We start from the raw sequence: 18,309 nt of genomic DNA, 5'->3' as shown, positions 1-18,309 counted from the left end.
TTTTCTGTCTGATCAGCAATCTTTCCTCTATTGACTATCATGTATGATCATTTATTTTGCTCAAATAGCAGTCTTATGTCCTGTGAGAATGTTATGGCAAGTTCTAATTGTCTTTTGATATTGTTCATGTTATCAGAATATAACTTTAGATCATCCTCCTGAGGAGGAGCATTTACAGCTTGATAGCTTCACCTTTCATACTGATATACAGTTTGTGTATTTCAGGAAAACTTAATATTTATCATTGCACATTCATTAATTTCTTACAGTTGTGAAGTTTTTTGCTTACTACTCATAGATTATGTTTGGAGGTAACTTATTTACTTGCAAGTGTTTCTTGGTGGCAATTCCCATACAATTTGAAGAATCTTTCTTGCAGTCTTAGTTGGTGCTTTGTGAATTCATTCCTCACTGCTTTTGATGATAGTATCCAATAGTCTAATCTTTTTTCTGAGTCCATTCATATTATTTTGGAAGAAGGTTATCAATTTTGGCTGAGTATTATCATTTGGATCAATCTCTTTTATTCTCATCTATTGGTGTACAGTTACTGCAGCATAATATAGCAGAACATTGCCCAAAAGGCTGGGAGTTTGAATTTGTGCTAGTTGTTTTCTTGCAATTTTGTTGAGTGCAAATAACACCGAGCCAGTGGGTGTTTATCCTTGGTACATGTCAGGCACATTCTTTTATGAAGTGACTCATGTATGTAGATAGTGAAGTTTTACTTAAATCTCAGTGTAAGCTGCAATTTTAGCTTTTTTTAGCATATCCATGTAATGGCAACATTTTGCCTTGGTCTTCTTTCTTACCTTTCACAGTGTCCTAAGAGAAAAAAAAATGCTGTGTTGTCAATACAAATATTATTTGTACATTTTTGATGAGTGATTTTGGCTGGTAAAATGGTGCATTTCTTTTCAACAAAGAATAATTGTTTCTCTGTAAAATTTGAAAACATTGGATTTTTTTTTTTTTAATCCCAATATTCTTTTAGTCTCTTCATGCACCCTATACTAGTTAGACAGAACTAGTATAGATCTTGGTTCAGTTCAAAAGTACACTGGAATGTCTCATGGTAGCTTTGCAATAGCTAACTTCTGGTACTTGTCTTGCTGTAGTGTATATAGTGGTCATTTTTCATGTGGTATTTAACTTTGCCATTCAGTTACTGCTACAATCTTTTCAAAAATGTTTCTTTGCATTTATTCAGGGAAAATAATTTTTTTATCAGGCTTGTATTAGTGGCAAAAAGAGAATAATCTATTCCCTAAACCAATGTATCTGGTTTTGATGCCATGGTATATGTGTGTGCATATATATGTTTCATTAAATACACTACTATGTTTAATCTTTTTTATTTTATATTGTTCATATTTTCTGATTAACTTTTTACAGTTGGTTTCAAACAATAGAGTTCCTGAATCTATATCTTCCTCATTGTCCCACCACCATGCATGCCACCCTCAGTCTGGCTGAGACCTTGCATCTAGAAGCGTCTTCATTTCTCTTATCAATCAGATATTTAATATCTATCTTCTGTTTCTTCTAGGTAGTATGTGATACATTTATCAAAGGTTCAAGTGAGACTTACTATTCTTGTCAATGTTGTTGGGATTACCCATGCATAACATTCTGCTGGTATGCTTGGTATTTCTCATCCAAGTCTCTAATTAGGTCAGCCCATCTGCCCTTGGTTCACAGATTTATTCAAGTATCTAGTCAAGTATCCCAAATGAGCATACTGGCACTGCAAAAGCATTGAGAAATATTTTATTAAATGCAAACATCTCTGATTTCCATGCCTTTCAGAGTTTGCTGAAGTGTTTTGTTTCTATAACTTTACTCACAGCACCAACATATGCAATATTCTCAACAATTTCAAATATATTCATGGATGACAGAGGAAATGGAGAGGCCAAACTACATTTCTGTGTCCTACATTTCTGTGTCCTGCAAGAATGTTGCAACTAGTTCTGTCTCTTGCTGTCATGGCATTAATTTGTATTTCCTTAACAAGGCTGACAAGGAGTTCACAGCTAGGACTAAAAACATTACAAAACCTAATTCTGTTGCTGACTATAGCAGTTGGAACTTTGGCATGATTTAGTGACTCTAATATCCATGAGTGAAGAACATAGTCAAATGCCATTTTATAGTCGAGTCATACAGTTTGCAGCTTTTGCTTCCTAAAAGACAGCTTTGATGAAGAGAAGCTGTTTGGTACAGCCTCAGATTTCTTTCTGTTCTCCTTATTCATCAGTCACCACCCTGTGTTTGATAGCAATTCTAGAGGAATGCATTCAAGTAGCCTGTATATAATTTATATATCACATTCAAGCATGCTATGGGTTTGAAATTTTTTGACCATGTACATCTTTTTTTTTTTTTTTTTTTTTTTTTTTTTTTTTAGCTGCTAGTGTTGTATGTGTCACTACTGTCCAGTCTAGCACATCAAGCTCAACATTCTTTCAATATCCCTTCCCAAAATTACTCGAGATCATCCTAGGCAGGAACTTTTTACCCTCCTGATAGTATGGCCTTCATACTGCAATATACTGCTTGTAGGTTTAGTATTAATTTGCTATTGGTGGTTTCATATTCTAGTAATTTTTTATAACAAAATTGTTCACTTATTGCTCATAGTTTGTGTTTAAAGGTAATTAGTATCTCTTGTCACAGTTCTATAGACCTTAAGATAATATATCATAAAGCAGTGGCTGTTGTTTAATGAATTTCCACTTAGTGATAATGTCTTTGTCCAATATTTTTTATGTGTATATATGTATATACACAAAGGTGTGTGTGTGTGTTTTGTAATATACATGTTTTGCAGTTCTGGACAGAACAGAAGAGCAATTACCATTAGTTTCACAGCCAGGTCAATCTTCTAAGCATGCACAGAGGAAGTCTGTTATTATGGCAAATTTATAAACATTGCGTGTGTATACATGCGCACACACACATACATATATACAGGAAGTCTTTTACTGTGACAGATTTGTAAATGTTTGTGTGTATGTATACAGATACACACACAGGTTCACAGTAATTTCTACACTAAAGCAAAATTCATAGCTAGTTTGCCAATCTTAAAAATTTTAAGATGTAAAATTAATTCATTTTGCCTTTTGTTACAATCAATGCTAAACCCCCAAAAAGTGCTAAGTCATGCATAAAGTAGATAATTGTCTAACTAACCTGACTCACATGCTACCAGTTGAAAGGTTAATTTGATATTAGGTTTTATAAACACCAGTTTGACACAAAGAAGAAATAGGTTTACTGATGAGGTTCTCATCACATATCTAACACAAGGCCTGCCAGTCCCTCTTCATAAATCAGATATTGAAATCTATTTTTAGCTGTACTATTTTGTCTTCACAAAATCATGTATGATGCAAAGATAAAATTAAAAAATGGGGAGTAGCAGGCACTCTGTTAATCAATAATGCAGTCACTCAACAAGCAATAATAGATACCTGCTTTGACTCCCATCAGTAGGTCTGTTATTTTTTTCTGTTTCAAAAACTGATGCTTATAATGTCTCAAATCATTTAAAAATCAATTCTGATAAGCACATCAAAATATCTGTCTTCACTTGCACACTCCCCACTCAAAACTATAATAGGAGGCATGCCACCTGAAACAGGCACTTGAAATTAAGAAATCAGTTTTTTTTAAACTGTTGCATTTTGTCTGTTCACCTTCTTTGCCTTCATTGTGTCCAACACTAAAATCTACAGACATACTTTATATATATATTAATATATATAGACACAGGAGTAAACACTTATACATACATAACTAGTTACCACTCATAATTTATACTTCCTATGCATACAGTGGCTTGTGAAAAATACAGTGTGTCAGTCTGAGTGGTAACTAGATATCATCATCATCATCATCATCGTTTAACGTCCGCTTTCCATGCTAGCATGGGTTGGACGATTTGACTGAGGACTGGTGAAACCGGATGGCAACACCAGGCTCCAGTCTAATTTGGCAGAGTTTCTACAGCTGGATGCCCTTCCTAACGCCAACCACTCAGAGAGTGTATATATGTATATTTGTTTGACCACCTGCCTTTGGATCATAGAACTATTTGAACAGGGTTGATTAAAGCCTACACAACAAAATTATTGCATGATAAAGTGAAACCTTCCAGGCTGCAATATTGACTGTTGATACTGACAATGCATTTCAGCATTCTATATTTTATATCTATTTTTTTAATTTGTAAAACTGTTTGAGTGAATACTCCAAAAGCATAGCTGCTAGAATAAGAATAAGGGCAATGTTCAGAGAGCTCCTACTTCTGTTGGTAACAAAGGGCCTCTCTCTCCCTCAGAGTGAAAGGCAGATTGTATGATGCCTGTGTGTGGACAGCCATGTTACATGGCAGCAAAACATGGGCTGTGACTGCCAAGGACATGTGTAGGCTTGAAAGAAATGAAGCCAGTATGCTTCGCTGGATATGCAATGTCAGTGTGCATGTATGACAGTGTGTAAATGTCTTGAGAGAAAAGTTGGACATAAAAGACATCAGATGTGGTGTACAAAAGAGCCAATTGCGTTAGTATGGTCATTTGATGCGTATGGATGTGGACAGCTGTGTGAAGAAATGCCGATCTCTACTAGTGAAAGGAAGCTGTTGAAGAGGGTGACCCAGGAAGACATGGGACATGGTGGTAAAGCATGATCTTTCAAACATTGGGCCTCATGGGGGCAATGACTAATGACCGAGACCTTTGGCAATATGCCATGCTTGAGAAGACCTGTTAAGCCAAGTGAAATCATAGTTGTGGCCATTGTCAGTGTCATGTAACTGGCACTCGTGCTAGTGGCACATAAAAAGCACCTTTCAAGCGTTGGGCCTCATGGAGGTAATGTGGCCAATGCCAGTGTCGCGTAACTAGCACCCATGCTGGTGGTACATAAAAGGTACCTTTCAAGCGCTGAACCTTACAGAAGCAATGGCCAAGACCTTTGGCAATATGCTGTGCTTGAGAAGAAGACCCATCAAACCAAGTGAATTCGTAATCATGACAGATACTGGTTTCACACAACTGGCATGCAAAAGCACCCATTACACTCTTGGAGTAGTTGGCATTAGGAAGGGCATCCAGCTGTAGAAACCCTGCCAAATCAGACTGGAGTCTGGTGCAGCCCCTCAGCTTACCAGCTCTGGTCAAGCCATCCAAACCGTACCAGCATGGGCAATGGATGCTAAATGGTGATGATGATACATCTTTAATAATATCTCCCTTAGATCAGTATTAATTATTCCATAACCTATGTCAGTGGTTCCCAACCTGGGGGGGGGGGGGGTCCGTGAATTAAATTCAAAATTTCACATATATACATATATACACATACACATATATACACATACACATATACACACATACACATATACACACACACACAAGAATAAGTATATTAAAAGGGGACTGTGGGAAAACTCATTTATATAAAAGGGTTCGTAACCACTGTTGGAAACCACTGACCTATGTCTATTTTAGTTGACTGTTAGCAATTTACAATACTTCATCTCCATTTCATATCCCTTCTTTTCTCTGTTGACGGCATTTCTCTGTGGATACAGAATAAAATTGTATCTCTGCTACCTACCCTTCTTATTTGAACGTCAGTTCTTCAAATTTATTTCACTTCTTACATATTTCTTTCTAATCTTTTCTTCCACTTTTTATAAACTTTTCTTCAAACTCCATATTTAAACCACCATACTTGCAGCATTATGTAGCCCTCTTTCAATACAGTTGTAGATAAAGACAAATCTACTCTAAACGGTCTAGTTATAAACTGTAGCTATTATTTTGCTATTGACCTTTTCACCAGCTATGATAAAATCAATTAACAGAACCTATCACCTAATTTCACAACGTTGTTACTACAATTTTAGTGACGAGTACATAACTAATGAGATAACTTATTGATCATTAATGGGAGGAGAGCGTTTGAAAAGCCATTAGTTATTCAACTGCAAAAGTAGTTGTAGATTTGTTTTCTATATGCCTTAGTAAATTATTACTCAAGTTTGGAATATGGTATATAAAAGTGTATAATATGTTCAATGGAGTGGTCAGGGTAGTCTTAATATATGATGTTTCTATAAGCCGCAGTGCATTACTTAATATTCTTCAGCTGTAGATTTTGTTTATCAAGACAGATATAAGGTAGGATGTTAAGTTTCATTGAGTGTGAAAGAGTCTGATGATATGCTTTTTACATAGGTGCAATTATTCTATAGTTCATAGGGAGTGAAAGCTTTTCTAAAATGTTGATATGTCTTAATAGTACAACCACTGGAAATCAATATAAACAGAACTCTCCGGATGTTTTGTTGTTGATTTTCACAGCAATTCTATTGGCAAAAACCTATGTTACTGGGCAATTCTCCAAAAACATAATGATTTTCATCTAGCATTGAAGAGAAGCTACTATATAACATTATTCATATCACAGTGGTTAATATGCTTAAAAGTGAACAGTTTTTTCCATTATTTTGAGACTTTTAACCAGCAAAAGAATTTTTAAAAAAATATTTAAAAAAAAAAGAAAGCAATTTTTAACACGTCTTTCTATTAAAAGTTTGACAGCAATCAGTTTTCATAAATTATTAGATGCATTTTACTCATTTGTTAATTTTCAACTAAACACTCAAGCTAGACAAGTAGAAATAGAACTCACAAAATTATCCCCTTTCAACATTGATCAGTAAATTTGCTTTAACACTGATTAGTTCATTGCCACTTGTCTAAATATGATAAATACTCAACTCTTGATTGGCTTTCATTATTGTCTTTTTCTATTTTTCCTTTTTAAATTTGAGCTCCCATGTTTTTATCCTTTTATAACTAAAAGAAAGATTCAGAAAGTTCCTCATCTTGCTCAGTTTATAAGAATGTGTTAAAAACATGGTGGCATCAGTTACTTGAATGAGATGTTCACCAATATCTTTAGGTCATTGTAACATCTGATTCCTCTTAGAATTCAGTTTCTCTCATCTATTTCGTATTCCATCATTCATGCTCACTTCATTTCTTTCTAATCTTCACAAGTTCTCTGCATTCAAGGCCCACATCTCTCAACCATGCAGCATTGCGCTTCACAAACAAACATCATACAATTTCCTCTTCCCTCTAAGGGAGAAACTCTGTTTTTTGAGTGGGGTGGGATCTGTCTCTGTGTTTGCAGCAACAACACCATCTCAGCTATAAGAACCATACTACATTGTGAACCTCCTCTAAGCTTTGTAGAGTAGCATTAATTGTTTAGGGCTAAAGTATTTTCTGATCCTGAAAAGAAGCCCCCCCCCCTCTCAGGATAATGAGATCCAACAATCAGTAATTTTGTGGTCTCTGAGTGCTGCTCATGGTTAAGAGAGGGAGTGTGATGATGTCTTGCTATTTAAAGAGACAAGATAGCTATATTCCAATTGGAGGATTCTTTTAAGATTTCTGTTCATGAGTCTGTGTGTATGGCATGTGATGTCTAGAGTGCAACTGGATAATGCACAGTTGGAGAATATTAGGAGAAATGAAGAGTAGTACCACCTGTGCGAGAGTGGGTGTTGTTGGATGTAGCAGCAAATTTGTCATTGGTGTGTAGAAGGAAGAAAGTAAGGAGACAAAACTAAATCCTGGAATACACCAGAGTTGATAGATAGACAGAATGATCTTCAACACACTCAGCAATTGTGCAAACAGATAGGAAGCTACTGAGCCAATAAAGCAGGGATCACCAAACTAATTTCATAGTGGGCCAGATAAAGCTAAAAGAGTGCCAAGCATGGGCCAGATAAATATTTTGTTCAATTCAGTACAATATAGAATACACTGAATGTACACAAAATAAAGACAGTCATCCTATTTCTTTATCATCATCGTTCGTTTAACGTCCGCTTTCCATGTTAGCATGGGTTGGACGATTTGACTGAGGACTGGTGAAACCAGATGGCTACACCAGGCTCTAATCTGATTTGGCAGAGTTTCTATAGCTGGATGCCCTTCCTAACGCCAACCACTCCGAGAGTGTAGTAGATGCTTTTACGTGCCACCGGCACGAAGGCCAGTCAGGTGGTACTGGCAACGGCCATGCTCAAAATGGTGTATTTTACGTGCCACCCGCACAAGAGCCAGTCCAGTAGCACTGGCAACGATCAATACATAAAATAAGCAAAATAATAAAAACAATAAACATATTTTAATGATACCAAAATATTACCAAGTTAGAATTTTTAGAAAAAGTGTGCACATAGCTGAATTGCATGAAAAGTAAGCAGCACAAAAGTTAATGAGATTTGTGAAACTGGCGTTTTGCTTTCAAAATATCATCAATGTTTGCTTTATGATTGCTGCAGCCAACCATAAGAATTGCTTTCATATATTCATCAGTGAGCCTTGTTCGATGTATTGACTTCACTCACTTCATTTTTGAAAAAGTTTGCTCACAAACATAAGTCGTTCCAAAAACTGATGTCATACCTGAGGCAAATTCTTTCAATTTTGAAAACTCATCAGCAGGCAAGCAGCGATAAAATTCAATACTCTGTGCTTCTCTTTCAACAAAGTATTAGCTTGCAAGTCAATAAGCTCCAGTTGTAGTTCAGTTGGCATGTTATCAAGATTACAGCCAAAGAGATTCTCAAACAAAAGAATTTCATTCTCAATTCTGTCAAGATCTAAAAATCTTTGAGGAAAATGCTTACTTAAGTCCCGAATAGTTTTTTTTTTTGAAACTCGAGGTTAACATGTTCCACATATTAACTGAAAATGAGAGAAGTTTCCTCCTTCAAGTTGTGCTTCAAACAATGATAGCTTTCTCCAAAATGCTGTAATAATTCTGTAGAGATCACAGACGAGGTTATTCTTTCCTTGCAGTTTTAAATTCAATTCATTCATATGAGAAGTGATGTCAACTAAAAATGACAACTTTGATAACCATGAAGGATCTGACAGCTGTGGATCAGCTCTATTTTTTTTTCAGTGAGAAAAAGATCTATTCCTCTTTGGAGCTTATAAAAATGAAACAGGACTTTACCACACCTGAGCTATCTCACTTCTGTGTAGTAAGGCAAGTCACAGAAATTAGAATTCATTTCTTTAAAGAAAGCCTGGAACTGTCGGTGATTAAGCCCATGATTCCGAATAAAGTTCACCACAGTTGTGACTGATTTTAGTATGCAAGAAATATCTTAGTGTTTTCCACAGAGTGCTTGCTGATGTATAATGCAGTGTATAAACAGAGCTTTTGGAAGTTGAAGCTCCTCCAATTTGGTCTGGATCTACCCTACCAAACCTTTCCTCACTCTTGCCATGATTTTTTTTTCCATCGACTGTAACATACCAAAGTAAGCAGCACAAAAGTTAATGAGATTTGTGAAACTGGCGTTTTGCTTTCAAAATATCATCAACGTTTGCTTTATGATTGCTGCAGCCAATCGTAAGAATTGCTTTCATATATTCATCAGTGAGCCTTGTTCGATGTATTGACTTCACTCACTTCATTCACTTACACAAGTCACTGAAGGTTATAGTTTTACAAAGTTTTCTGTATCTCTATGAAAATATCTTCTCCAGTTTTTGTTCCATGTATACTACAAACGGATGCCATTTCTTTTATAATCTCAAAGTTGCAATTAACACCACAAATGAACGCAAGAAGTTGTGATGTACTAGAGAGATCAGTAGACTCAACCATTGCAAGAGAATGCCACAAAAATTTCTTGGCTTTCTCATGTATCTGTAACTGTATATTCTCCGAGTTCTTCTATTCTCTGCACAACCGAACTTGCTGAAAGGCTGATACAGCCAAACATGTTTACTTTTTCATGACACAAGTCATTTGCTGCTTCCATCATGCACTCTTTTATAAAGTTTCTGTCAGTAAATAGTTTTCCTCGCTCTGCCAACTTATTCACTATTTTGTAACTTACACGAGCGATAGATTCATTTTCAACAAACTTTTTCATAAAGAAATTCCTTTGAGATTCCAAACTACGTTTCATAGATTCAAATTTCTTGGACTGCAACTGTCCAGAATATTTAGAATGTGTTAAGAGATATTTTGCTTCATAGTGATGACGAATATTGTACTCTTTCATAACAGCAACACTTTCATTGCATATCAAGCAACTAGCTTTCTGGTCATTTGTTTCCACAAAAAAGTATTTTTCTCCCCATTCTTTATTGAAAATGCGACATTCATCATCAGCCTTTCTCTTCTTAGTAGCCATAACGATGGGTGAAGAAAAAGTAAAAGCTGTCTTAGGCCTCTGTGTCAGATATTCTTGTTTTAATTGTAATCACTAATAACTGACTAGCCCGAGGCACACCTGATGTACTGTAGTAATTATTATGGCATGTGAAATACAAAGCACGTGACGTGACTACCTCAGTATACATACAACATGCGTAATCTAAGAAGTGTAAGAAGGAGTATAAAAGTGTGCTTATTTTTTTCAGCATACGATGGTGGGCCGGACAAATTGGCGTCACAGGGTGTAGTTTGGTGACCCAAGCAGTAAAGTATAGGTGGATAGAGCCTATTAATTTGAAGTTTCGATAGGAGATTATACCATGCCAGCCATGGTCGAAAGTTTTGCTAGTCAAAGACAACCTTGCTTTCACCAAATTCTCTCAAGATAAGACCCACTAGTAACCTACTCTCTTCTGTCACCTACAAGTGAGAGAGGAAAGTAGGTCATCAGTGGATTTAGCTTTACAGAACCTGTACTGATGTTCATTAAGGGGAGAAGGATTCAAAGTGTTGGGGGATGTTGTTATTAATGGTTGTCTTCATTATGTTAGAGATGTTAGAAGTGAGAAGTTAGATATGTTAGGAATGACAAAGTAATAGTTGACAGGATAAGAGAGGTTGTCTTCCATGGGGCTGCATTCTAGCATGTTTACAAAGATTACAATAGATCTCTGAAGAAAATTAAGAAAAGGAAGAATTTAGTGAATACAGGGGTTTGCTTTTGGATACAATATTCGAGGGACACCATCAGGACTGGTAATTCTATTGACTAGAAGTGACTAAAGGTACTATCACACTTGACATATGCAAAGTGGTGGACCTGTAAGGGTTGAAAGGGATAGAACTGGAGGAGATTTACCAAATGTGAGTAGTTGTCTGCAAAGTGGGCAGCAAAGGTGGAGGCTTTCTCTGTTGCAGTATTTCTTTGAGAATCATCATTGTTGTAAATAGGAAAGAGAATTTTGCAAAGCTGGTGGAAATTCTTCTGGCAAAGAACCAAAAGGATCTGTTTCTGTTTGGAAGGCAGGATAGCTCAGAGCTATATGATGTGCAACTGTCTTTTACAGTTTGGATAATAACTTTATACAGTGTGTTATTGAATAAACACTACTCAGTTTTGTGGGTGAGTTTCACCAGGTACTGTAGGCCTTGCATTTTGCTCAGACAACTTCAGCACAACCAACAGTGAACTACTCGCTGCGAAAAAATTTTTTATATGTGCAGGATGTAGAGAATCCTGCCTAGGAGGATAATTTCAGTCACCTGCCTTGCTATATCTGTGGGTTGGGATCAGAAGTGAAGTATCTATGTTGTTAGGGGTAATTGGCATAAAAATGGTTGGGGCTGCAACCATTTGGCTGACTTGCAGTACCAGAGGATAGGGGTATAAGAGGATGTGTGTTAGGTAGTTGCAATAAAGCAGTGATCATATAACCTGATAGTAACAGAAACTGTTACAATTTGGTACAGCTTAGGTTTGAATGTGAAAAAAAAGTCAGTTTCTTCCATACACACAAAGAAAGCCATTTCAATCATAAATTTTTCGATGTGATTGGCATAAATTTTATATGGAAGGGGTAGACCCAGGAAAGCATGGGATGAAGTGATGAGAAAGGATGTTCAGCCATTGGGCCTCACAGAAGAGATGACAAAGGATCTAGACTTCTGGTGGTTTGCTATACTTGAGAAGACACATCAAGCTCAGTAAAGTCATGGTTGTCCTTGCATATAGGCATGTCCCCTACATCCCTCTTCAGCTGAGCAATCTTAATCTTGCAGGCTTGTGAGTGCTGGTGCCATGTAAAAAGCGCTTGTTTTGGTGCCACGTAAAAGCGCCCATTCCAATGCTGCATAAAAGCACCCAGTACACATTGTAGAGTGGTTGGCATTAGGAAGGGCATCCGGCTATAGAAACCCCATACCAAAGCAGACATGGAGCCAGGGCAACTCTTCAGCTGGCCAGTGCCTGTCAAACCATCCGAACCATACCAGCATGGAAAACAGATGTTAAACAATGATATAAAATAGGTATCATTTCCAAATATTGGGGAGTTTATAGCTTTACCTATAACATTTTGGTTCCATTTGGATTACTGCAGTAATATTATAGTGAAGTCTCATTAACATGTTCACAACCCCTTATCAACCAAGTTGTTCCCAGCAGGGGATAGAGATCCCTCAACTTTTTCAAGCCCATTCTTACCCTGGCTATTATTCTTTCAGAGCACCTCTCCTATTGCTAATTTAGTCATCTAGGTAACAGAAATTATCTACTGCTTCTCTGAAACCACCAGAGCATTTGTAAGAACCTATTTTCTATGTACTTTTAGTACTTGCTGCATATCATGTCTACCTTCTTTGTTAGATTGCCTATGATCCCAAATATACCACTTAGGCAGTCACTATTTACTCTGGAATTTCTACCTACTCTTTTCCTCCATACTAAGCAAGACCATCTCCCTGATAGTAGCTGGGTCTTGTTTTTTTTTTTCCTACTTGCTAAAACTTTAGTCAGGAAAATGGACATGTCCTCCTTTATCTATTGCAGTGTTCCTCAACCATTTTTGGCCTGGATACAGCTGGTTCAAATGCTATATGTTCCATTAGATCAGTGGTTCTCAACTGGGGTCCATATGGCCCTTTGATTTTGTAGCTAAAATTTATGTACAATAAACTGTTTGTACCCCCCCCCCCTCTTTTGATTCCTATTTTACTTGAATGGACCCTCCTAAGCATTCAATGTTTAAAAGAATTCTACAATATTTTCATAAAATATTATTTGGAATTGTATTTAAAAAAAATTGTTAAAATATTTTGTGTACTGTAGGAGTATAACCAGTTTATTGCGCATAAATTTTAGCTACAAAATCATATATGGACCCCAGTTGAGAACTACTGATCTAATGGAACATATAGCATTTGAACCAGCTGTATCCAGCCCAAGTATTCTACATGATCACTGTTCAAACCTGCTAGATCTGACCTCTCACACCTATGCTACAGACATAAGGACACACAGATAGATACGTATATATGACAAGCTTCTTCCAGTTTCCATCTACCAAATCCACTCACAAGGCTTTAGTCAGCCCAAGGCTATAGTAGACACCCGCCCAAGGTGCCACGCAGTGGGACTGAACCTGGAACCATGTGATTGGGAAGCAAACTTCTTACCACACAGCTATGCCTGCACCTAAATATCACAGAAGTTATAACAATCTTCTAAAAGATCCTCCTACTCAGTCATAAACCAAATGAAACTGCTCCTCCGATATTTTGCCTACTACAAAGCAGTCTTTGTTTATTTCTTCTTACTCTTTTTAAAACTGGGTACTGAACTTAGCTTGCTGCAAACTATTTTACTCTACAGTCATTTCCAATATAATTAGATGATATTTAAAATTAGCAAACCTTTATCTGTTTCTCTCTTGTTACTTTTTTATCACATTCCTCATTTATTTTTGTGTAGTTTGCATAATGTATATTTTATATATTTTTTGCAAGACAATGTTTGTTAGATTTTGTCTTGTTGCTCTCTTAATGTTGTGAAACTTTTTATTCAGTATTACCCAAAACAATATCAGTAACTTATTATTTTTAGTTGGTTATAACAAGTTATAGATAAGACTTTGTTAAACAAAAGCAATTGTTGTTTTTTATCACTTATGCAATTGGTAATACGACAATATTTAAGATTTCCTTAGAATTATATATTTAATAAGTACAGTGTTTCAGTCTGGGCATGTTATACTCTCTCTCTCTCTCTCCATTTTATTTCTGTACACTTGATAATTCTTGTGATGGCCACTGCAGTTGGACAAAGTGAACTTCATCTAAGTTCAACAGTTGCTGTTCCTCTGCTTTTATTTTCGTTGGTCTATATCAGTGGTTCCCTAAGTGGGCAGTATTCTCCCCCTGGGGACAGTGGAAAGTTCCAAGGAGGTGTTGAAAAGTGAGCGATTCATGTAAAAAGTAGAACAATAATGGGGTTGTTATTCCTGTAAAAGCAATAAAATAATGGGTTCATTAGGTTAAGTTTTATTTGTGATATACAGTTGCTTCGAATTTGCTTCAGAAATAGGTCTGTGTTTGTGATGGTTAGTTGGGATGGGGGCACTAGGAATGTGGCCTGGATATCAAGGGGATGGCAGCTTGAAAATGTTTGGGAACCACTGGTCTATATCCCAGTATTTGGAGCTAATGAAGCTATTGACCTTAGGTATATGTGTTTGATGTTTGCCTTTTTCGAGGATGGTGTTGTTAGTAGTGTTCGGGAGTGTTGTAAATTATGTCCACTTATTTGGCATGGTTTTGGATGTAGTGACAAGTACTGTGGGGAACTTGCTAGAACAGGTATTGTTTGAAATACAACGTAGAAACCTATCATAGTATTTTTGTTTCATTCTGTTAGTAATCTAGGTGGGTGGTCTGCATAGAGTTTATACTAGTGCAAATTGTGTTTGTTGTAATTTTATTGTTTGTTAATAGTAAGAGTGGTAACCCAGGCAAGGCTAACAATCTTTGATTGATGAAATACATTGTTTGTATGGCACTATTGTACATGGCATCTGTATAGTCTGCCCTCAATATATATTGTATATGTTGTTGAGGGCCAGACTGGGTGATCCTTTCAAAGAATAGGATATGCTGGAGTACATTTCCAAAGATTGAGATGGGATACACTTTGTTTATTTGAAACTGTCAAAATTGATGAAAATGAAATGTGAATCATGAAGGTTTGGGAGGAGTTTTAATGTGTATGGAGATGGTGAAATGAGCAGCAAATTTGGAGGCCTTCTCATCAGGAGCACTGACGATGAAGCCATATCCTTGTTGGAGTTGTGAATAAGAATATTCTACAAAGTTACATGCCCTTAACAAGGGATCAGAAGGTTCTACTACAGTTTGGGTAGTAGCAAATCTTGCTAACTTTTCTAAACCCAAACACTTCCTTTGCTTCTCTGATGATATTCTTATACATGTTGTGTTAATAAGGAAAATCCTTCCAATTGGTAATAATGGGTGACTTTTTCCAGTTCTTTGCATGTATTTCTGCAACACAACTTGGAGCCTCAAGTTAAAGGCTTTGGTTATGTGAAGGGAACAGGTATACAATTTTTCTAGATGAGTTACTCGCCTTGTTCTAGCATACTCTCCAGAAATAGTAGTCACCTATCCACTTGGATACTACAGAAAGTAAGATTATGCTCATCATTCTGAGTCCTTGTAATTTGTGAAGGCATCAATTTTACCTATATTAAGCTTTTTAAGTACATTGGTTTCAGATGAAGATTAACAAACTCTCTTCTTTTCATCTTCATTTGGTCAGTACCAGGACCCAACTGTTAAACCATTTTTACCAATTACACAGATAATATCATTACTTGTAATTACAAATATGTAATTTCTCTACTGATATGCCTAACACATCTAATTGATAGATTAGATATGTCAACATCCAGCTTTAGAGGGTATGCTTGGCTGAAATGAAGGAGTGAAATATAATCCTCAGAAGCTATGTAGCAGGTAACCTATTGAGAAAGACAATTACTCCAAGTGGGTACTGGTGCAGGTTGAAGGGGATGATTTGGTTCTCCCTGGTGCTGGTGGAACAATAAAATACACTCAGTCCGCACTGGAGGACAGTACGAACATTGGTCAGTTTTCTTTTCTTTGTACAAGTTGACATGGACCATTCAGTAGAGTGGAGCAGGCATGAAATGAGGACAATGATGATAACGCATACACAGAAGGGAGAGTTAGAAACTGCTGGAGGAAAGTATATACTGAGAAAGCCATAGTGAAGGTGTAGTAACGCCGTGCGCATGCGTGGAATTAAACAAGCAAGCGTTCCCGCTTAATTCTATCTCTTTTACGGTCTGCCGACCATGAGCAATGGACGTGTTAAGCTGTCTCTCTACATCTTTCGGACTTACGCTCGACAGCTCGCTTGCAACTACATACCCACGTCCAAACAACTATGCTCACACACACAGAAGCTGTAACAACAAGAATTAAAGATACATATATTTACCACCTAAATAAAGTGTTGTTTAAGTTGATAGTCTGGAGTTCAGCGTTCCGTTATATTCTAATTTTATAGTAGGAAAGTCAGGTATACATCTAAAGATGTATAACCCACTTTCTACTAAAAAGGTAACCCTTTAGAATTGCAATAACTCAGAATAAAAAAAAGTAACTTGGTATAAAGAGTCTGCTTTAGTTTTGACAACCTTTCTAGTGCTAGTGGCACAATAAAATGCACTCAGGCCATTCTATAAAGTGGTTAATAATGGACAGAGCACCCAGACAATAAAACTGTCAAAATCACTACAGTCACAAATACTATGACTAAAATATTTTTGAAGACAAAAAGATTATTGAAGTTCTTTGACCCTTTCGTTACTATATTTCTGACCAAAATACACCCCTCATGAGTTTCAATTAAATTCTAAAATAATCATGAATTTAGACTAGTCTCATTAAACACCTGTAACTTTTTTATTTATCAACATATTAATGTGATATTTGGAACATAATTAAAGAAAGGGTTCTTAATCAATTCTATTGCATAATTTTTGTCTCAAAGTTCTCCACGTACTGGTTGGGTGGGTGTACTGCTAGTGTCTCTCACATGTAAATATTGGTTCAGCTTCACGAATCGTACTCGTTCATAATACTGGAAATATATTCATCACTAAAAGGTTCCTGATCGCTCCAGTAATTTGTTATTCTGGGTAACTAATACCCATAATAATATTTATGGCAAAAAATGCCCGTATTTCATCTACAGTTGCAGGAAACCGCAAGCTATCTTTTTTATCCGGTTTGTTTACATTCTGCGTAACGGTTTGTTTCCGCAGTAATCATTTCAAACAAGCATGAAAAAGAAGTCTAAAGGTTTCGCTTCCTGAGAAAGACTATGGGTTGACCCTGTTTCCTCAGAAAAATTGTTAATAAAAATATTTTTTAAATCTTTTTCTGGTGTAAAATCATCCTCGCTGTCGCCGTCGCTGATTTCAGTTTCGGATACAGAAATATCCGATTTATTATCGTTCACCACGTGCTTTTGTAGCTCGCTCATTCGATATCTCCATATCTTCTGTTGAAAAACCTTCAAATTCGGAATCACTGCTTGATAGCATGAAACTCCTCTCCATCTTCAAAGTTGAAAAAAATTAGCGCCGCAAAAAATGTGGAAAAAAATCTTCCAAAATTCACTGAATTCAAATATCACGCCAAACAATGTCGGAGACAATAACTCAACTGTTTGCAAAGTGAAATCAGGTGTTTTAACGAATGTACTAACGAGATTTTGGTTCAAATATGCATTTAAATAACAATGGGTACGCTTAGCCGGCTACGGCCGTGTTAGTCTTATGAACCAAAAATTTTTTCGGCCGGGTTAGTAACAAAAGGGTTAATGAGTAGAAGGAACCTTTTTAGATTATTCTCTCAATTGTTAGAAGTCAATAAATGATGTACAGATATTATGACTTGAATACAAAATTCTTTCTCTTACTTTATCACTAATGTGATCCCTCAGAAAGTAATTACTTCTGGATATTTGCCTTATATATATGGCTTCTACAGATATAAAGTCCCTTAAAGACCTGTTTTAACTTAAATTTCATATTGATCAAAATGAATATATTTTGACAATGTTTAAATCAGTGTTAAAGTTGTGTTAACCTATTTACATCTAGCACATAACTACTACGAGTTTTCCTTTTCTCATATATACTGAGGTCTCTGTCTGTCTTCAGTGATCATAGGTGATGGTCTTAGTTGTCCACCTTACAGGGACAGCATTATCTGTGGCTGGACAGTCCAATGCTTGAATGGCCTCCTCCACACAAGCCACACCTGATTACTGTCCTAATGCTGTTTGTGTTGTAATGATGACTTATAATCAGTAACTATTGCTCTCCATATCATCAATGTCGTAGTCACTAATGGATCCAAAAGAACAGCACAGCCATTATAGTTTGGCTCTAGCGTTGTCACAGAAGTTGCCAGAATGAGATT

The 18,309-nt window shown here is 36.4% G+C and overlaps 1 protein-coding gene across 4 annotated transcripts in view; it reads left to right on the top strand.

Annotated features, from left to right (window-relative positions):
- Positions 1-18,309, top strand: part of LOC106872962 (dnaJ homolog subfamily C member 5) — a 107,209-nt gene that overhangs the window by 73,705 nt on the left and 15,195 nt on the right. The gene's annotated exons all lie outside the window — the stretch shown is intronic.

Source organism: Octopus bimaculoides, chromosome 15 (assembly GCF_046866305.1).
Source record: "Octopus bimaculoides isolate indiv1 chromosome 15, ASM4686630v1, whole genome shotgun sequence".
Taxonomy (NCBI): Eukaryota; Metazoa; Mollusca; class Cephalopoda; order Octopoda; family Octopodidae; genus Octopus; species Octopus bimaculoides.
The sequence above is the reverse complement of the archived record's forward strand: the minus strand, read 5'-3'. Positions and strand labels throughout refer to the sequence as shown.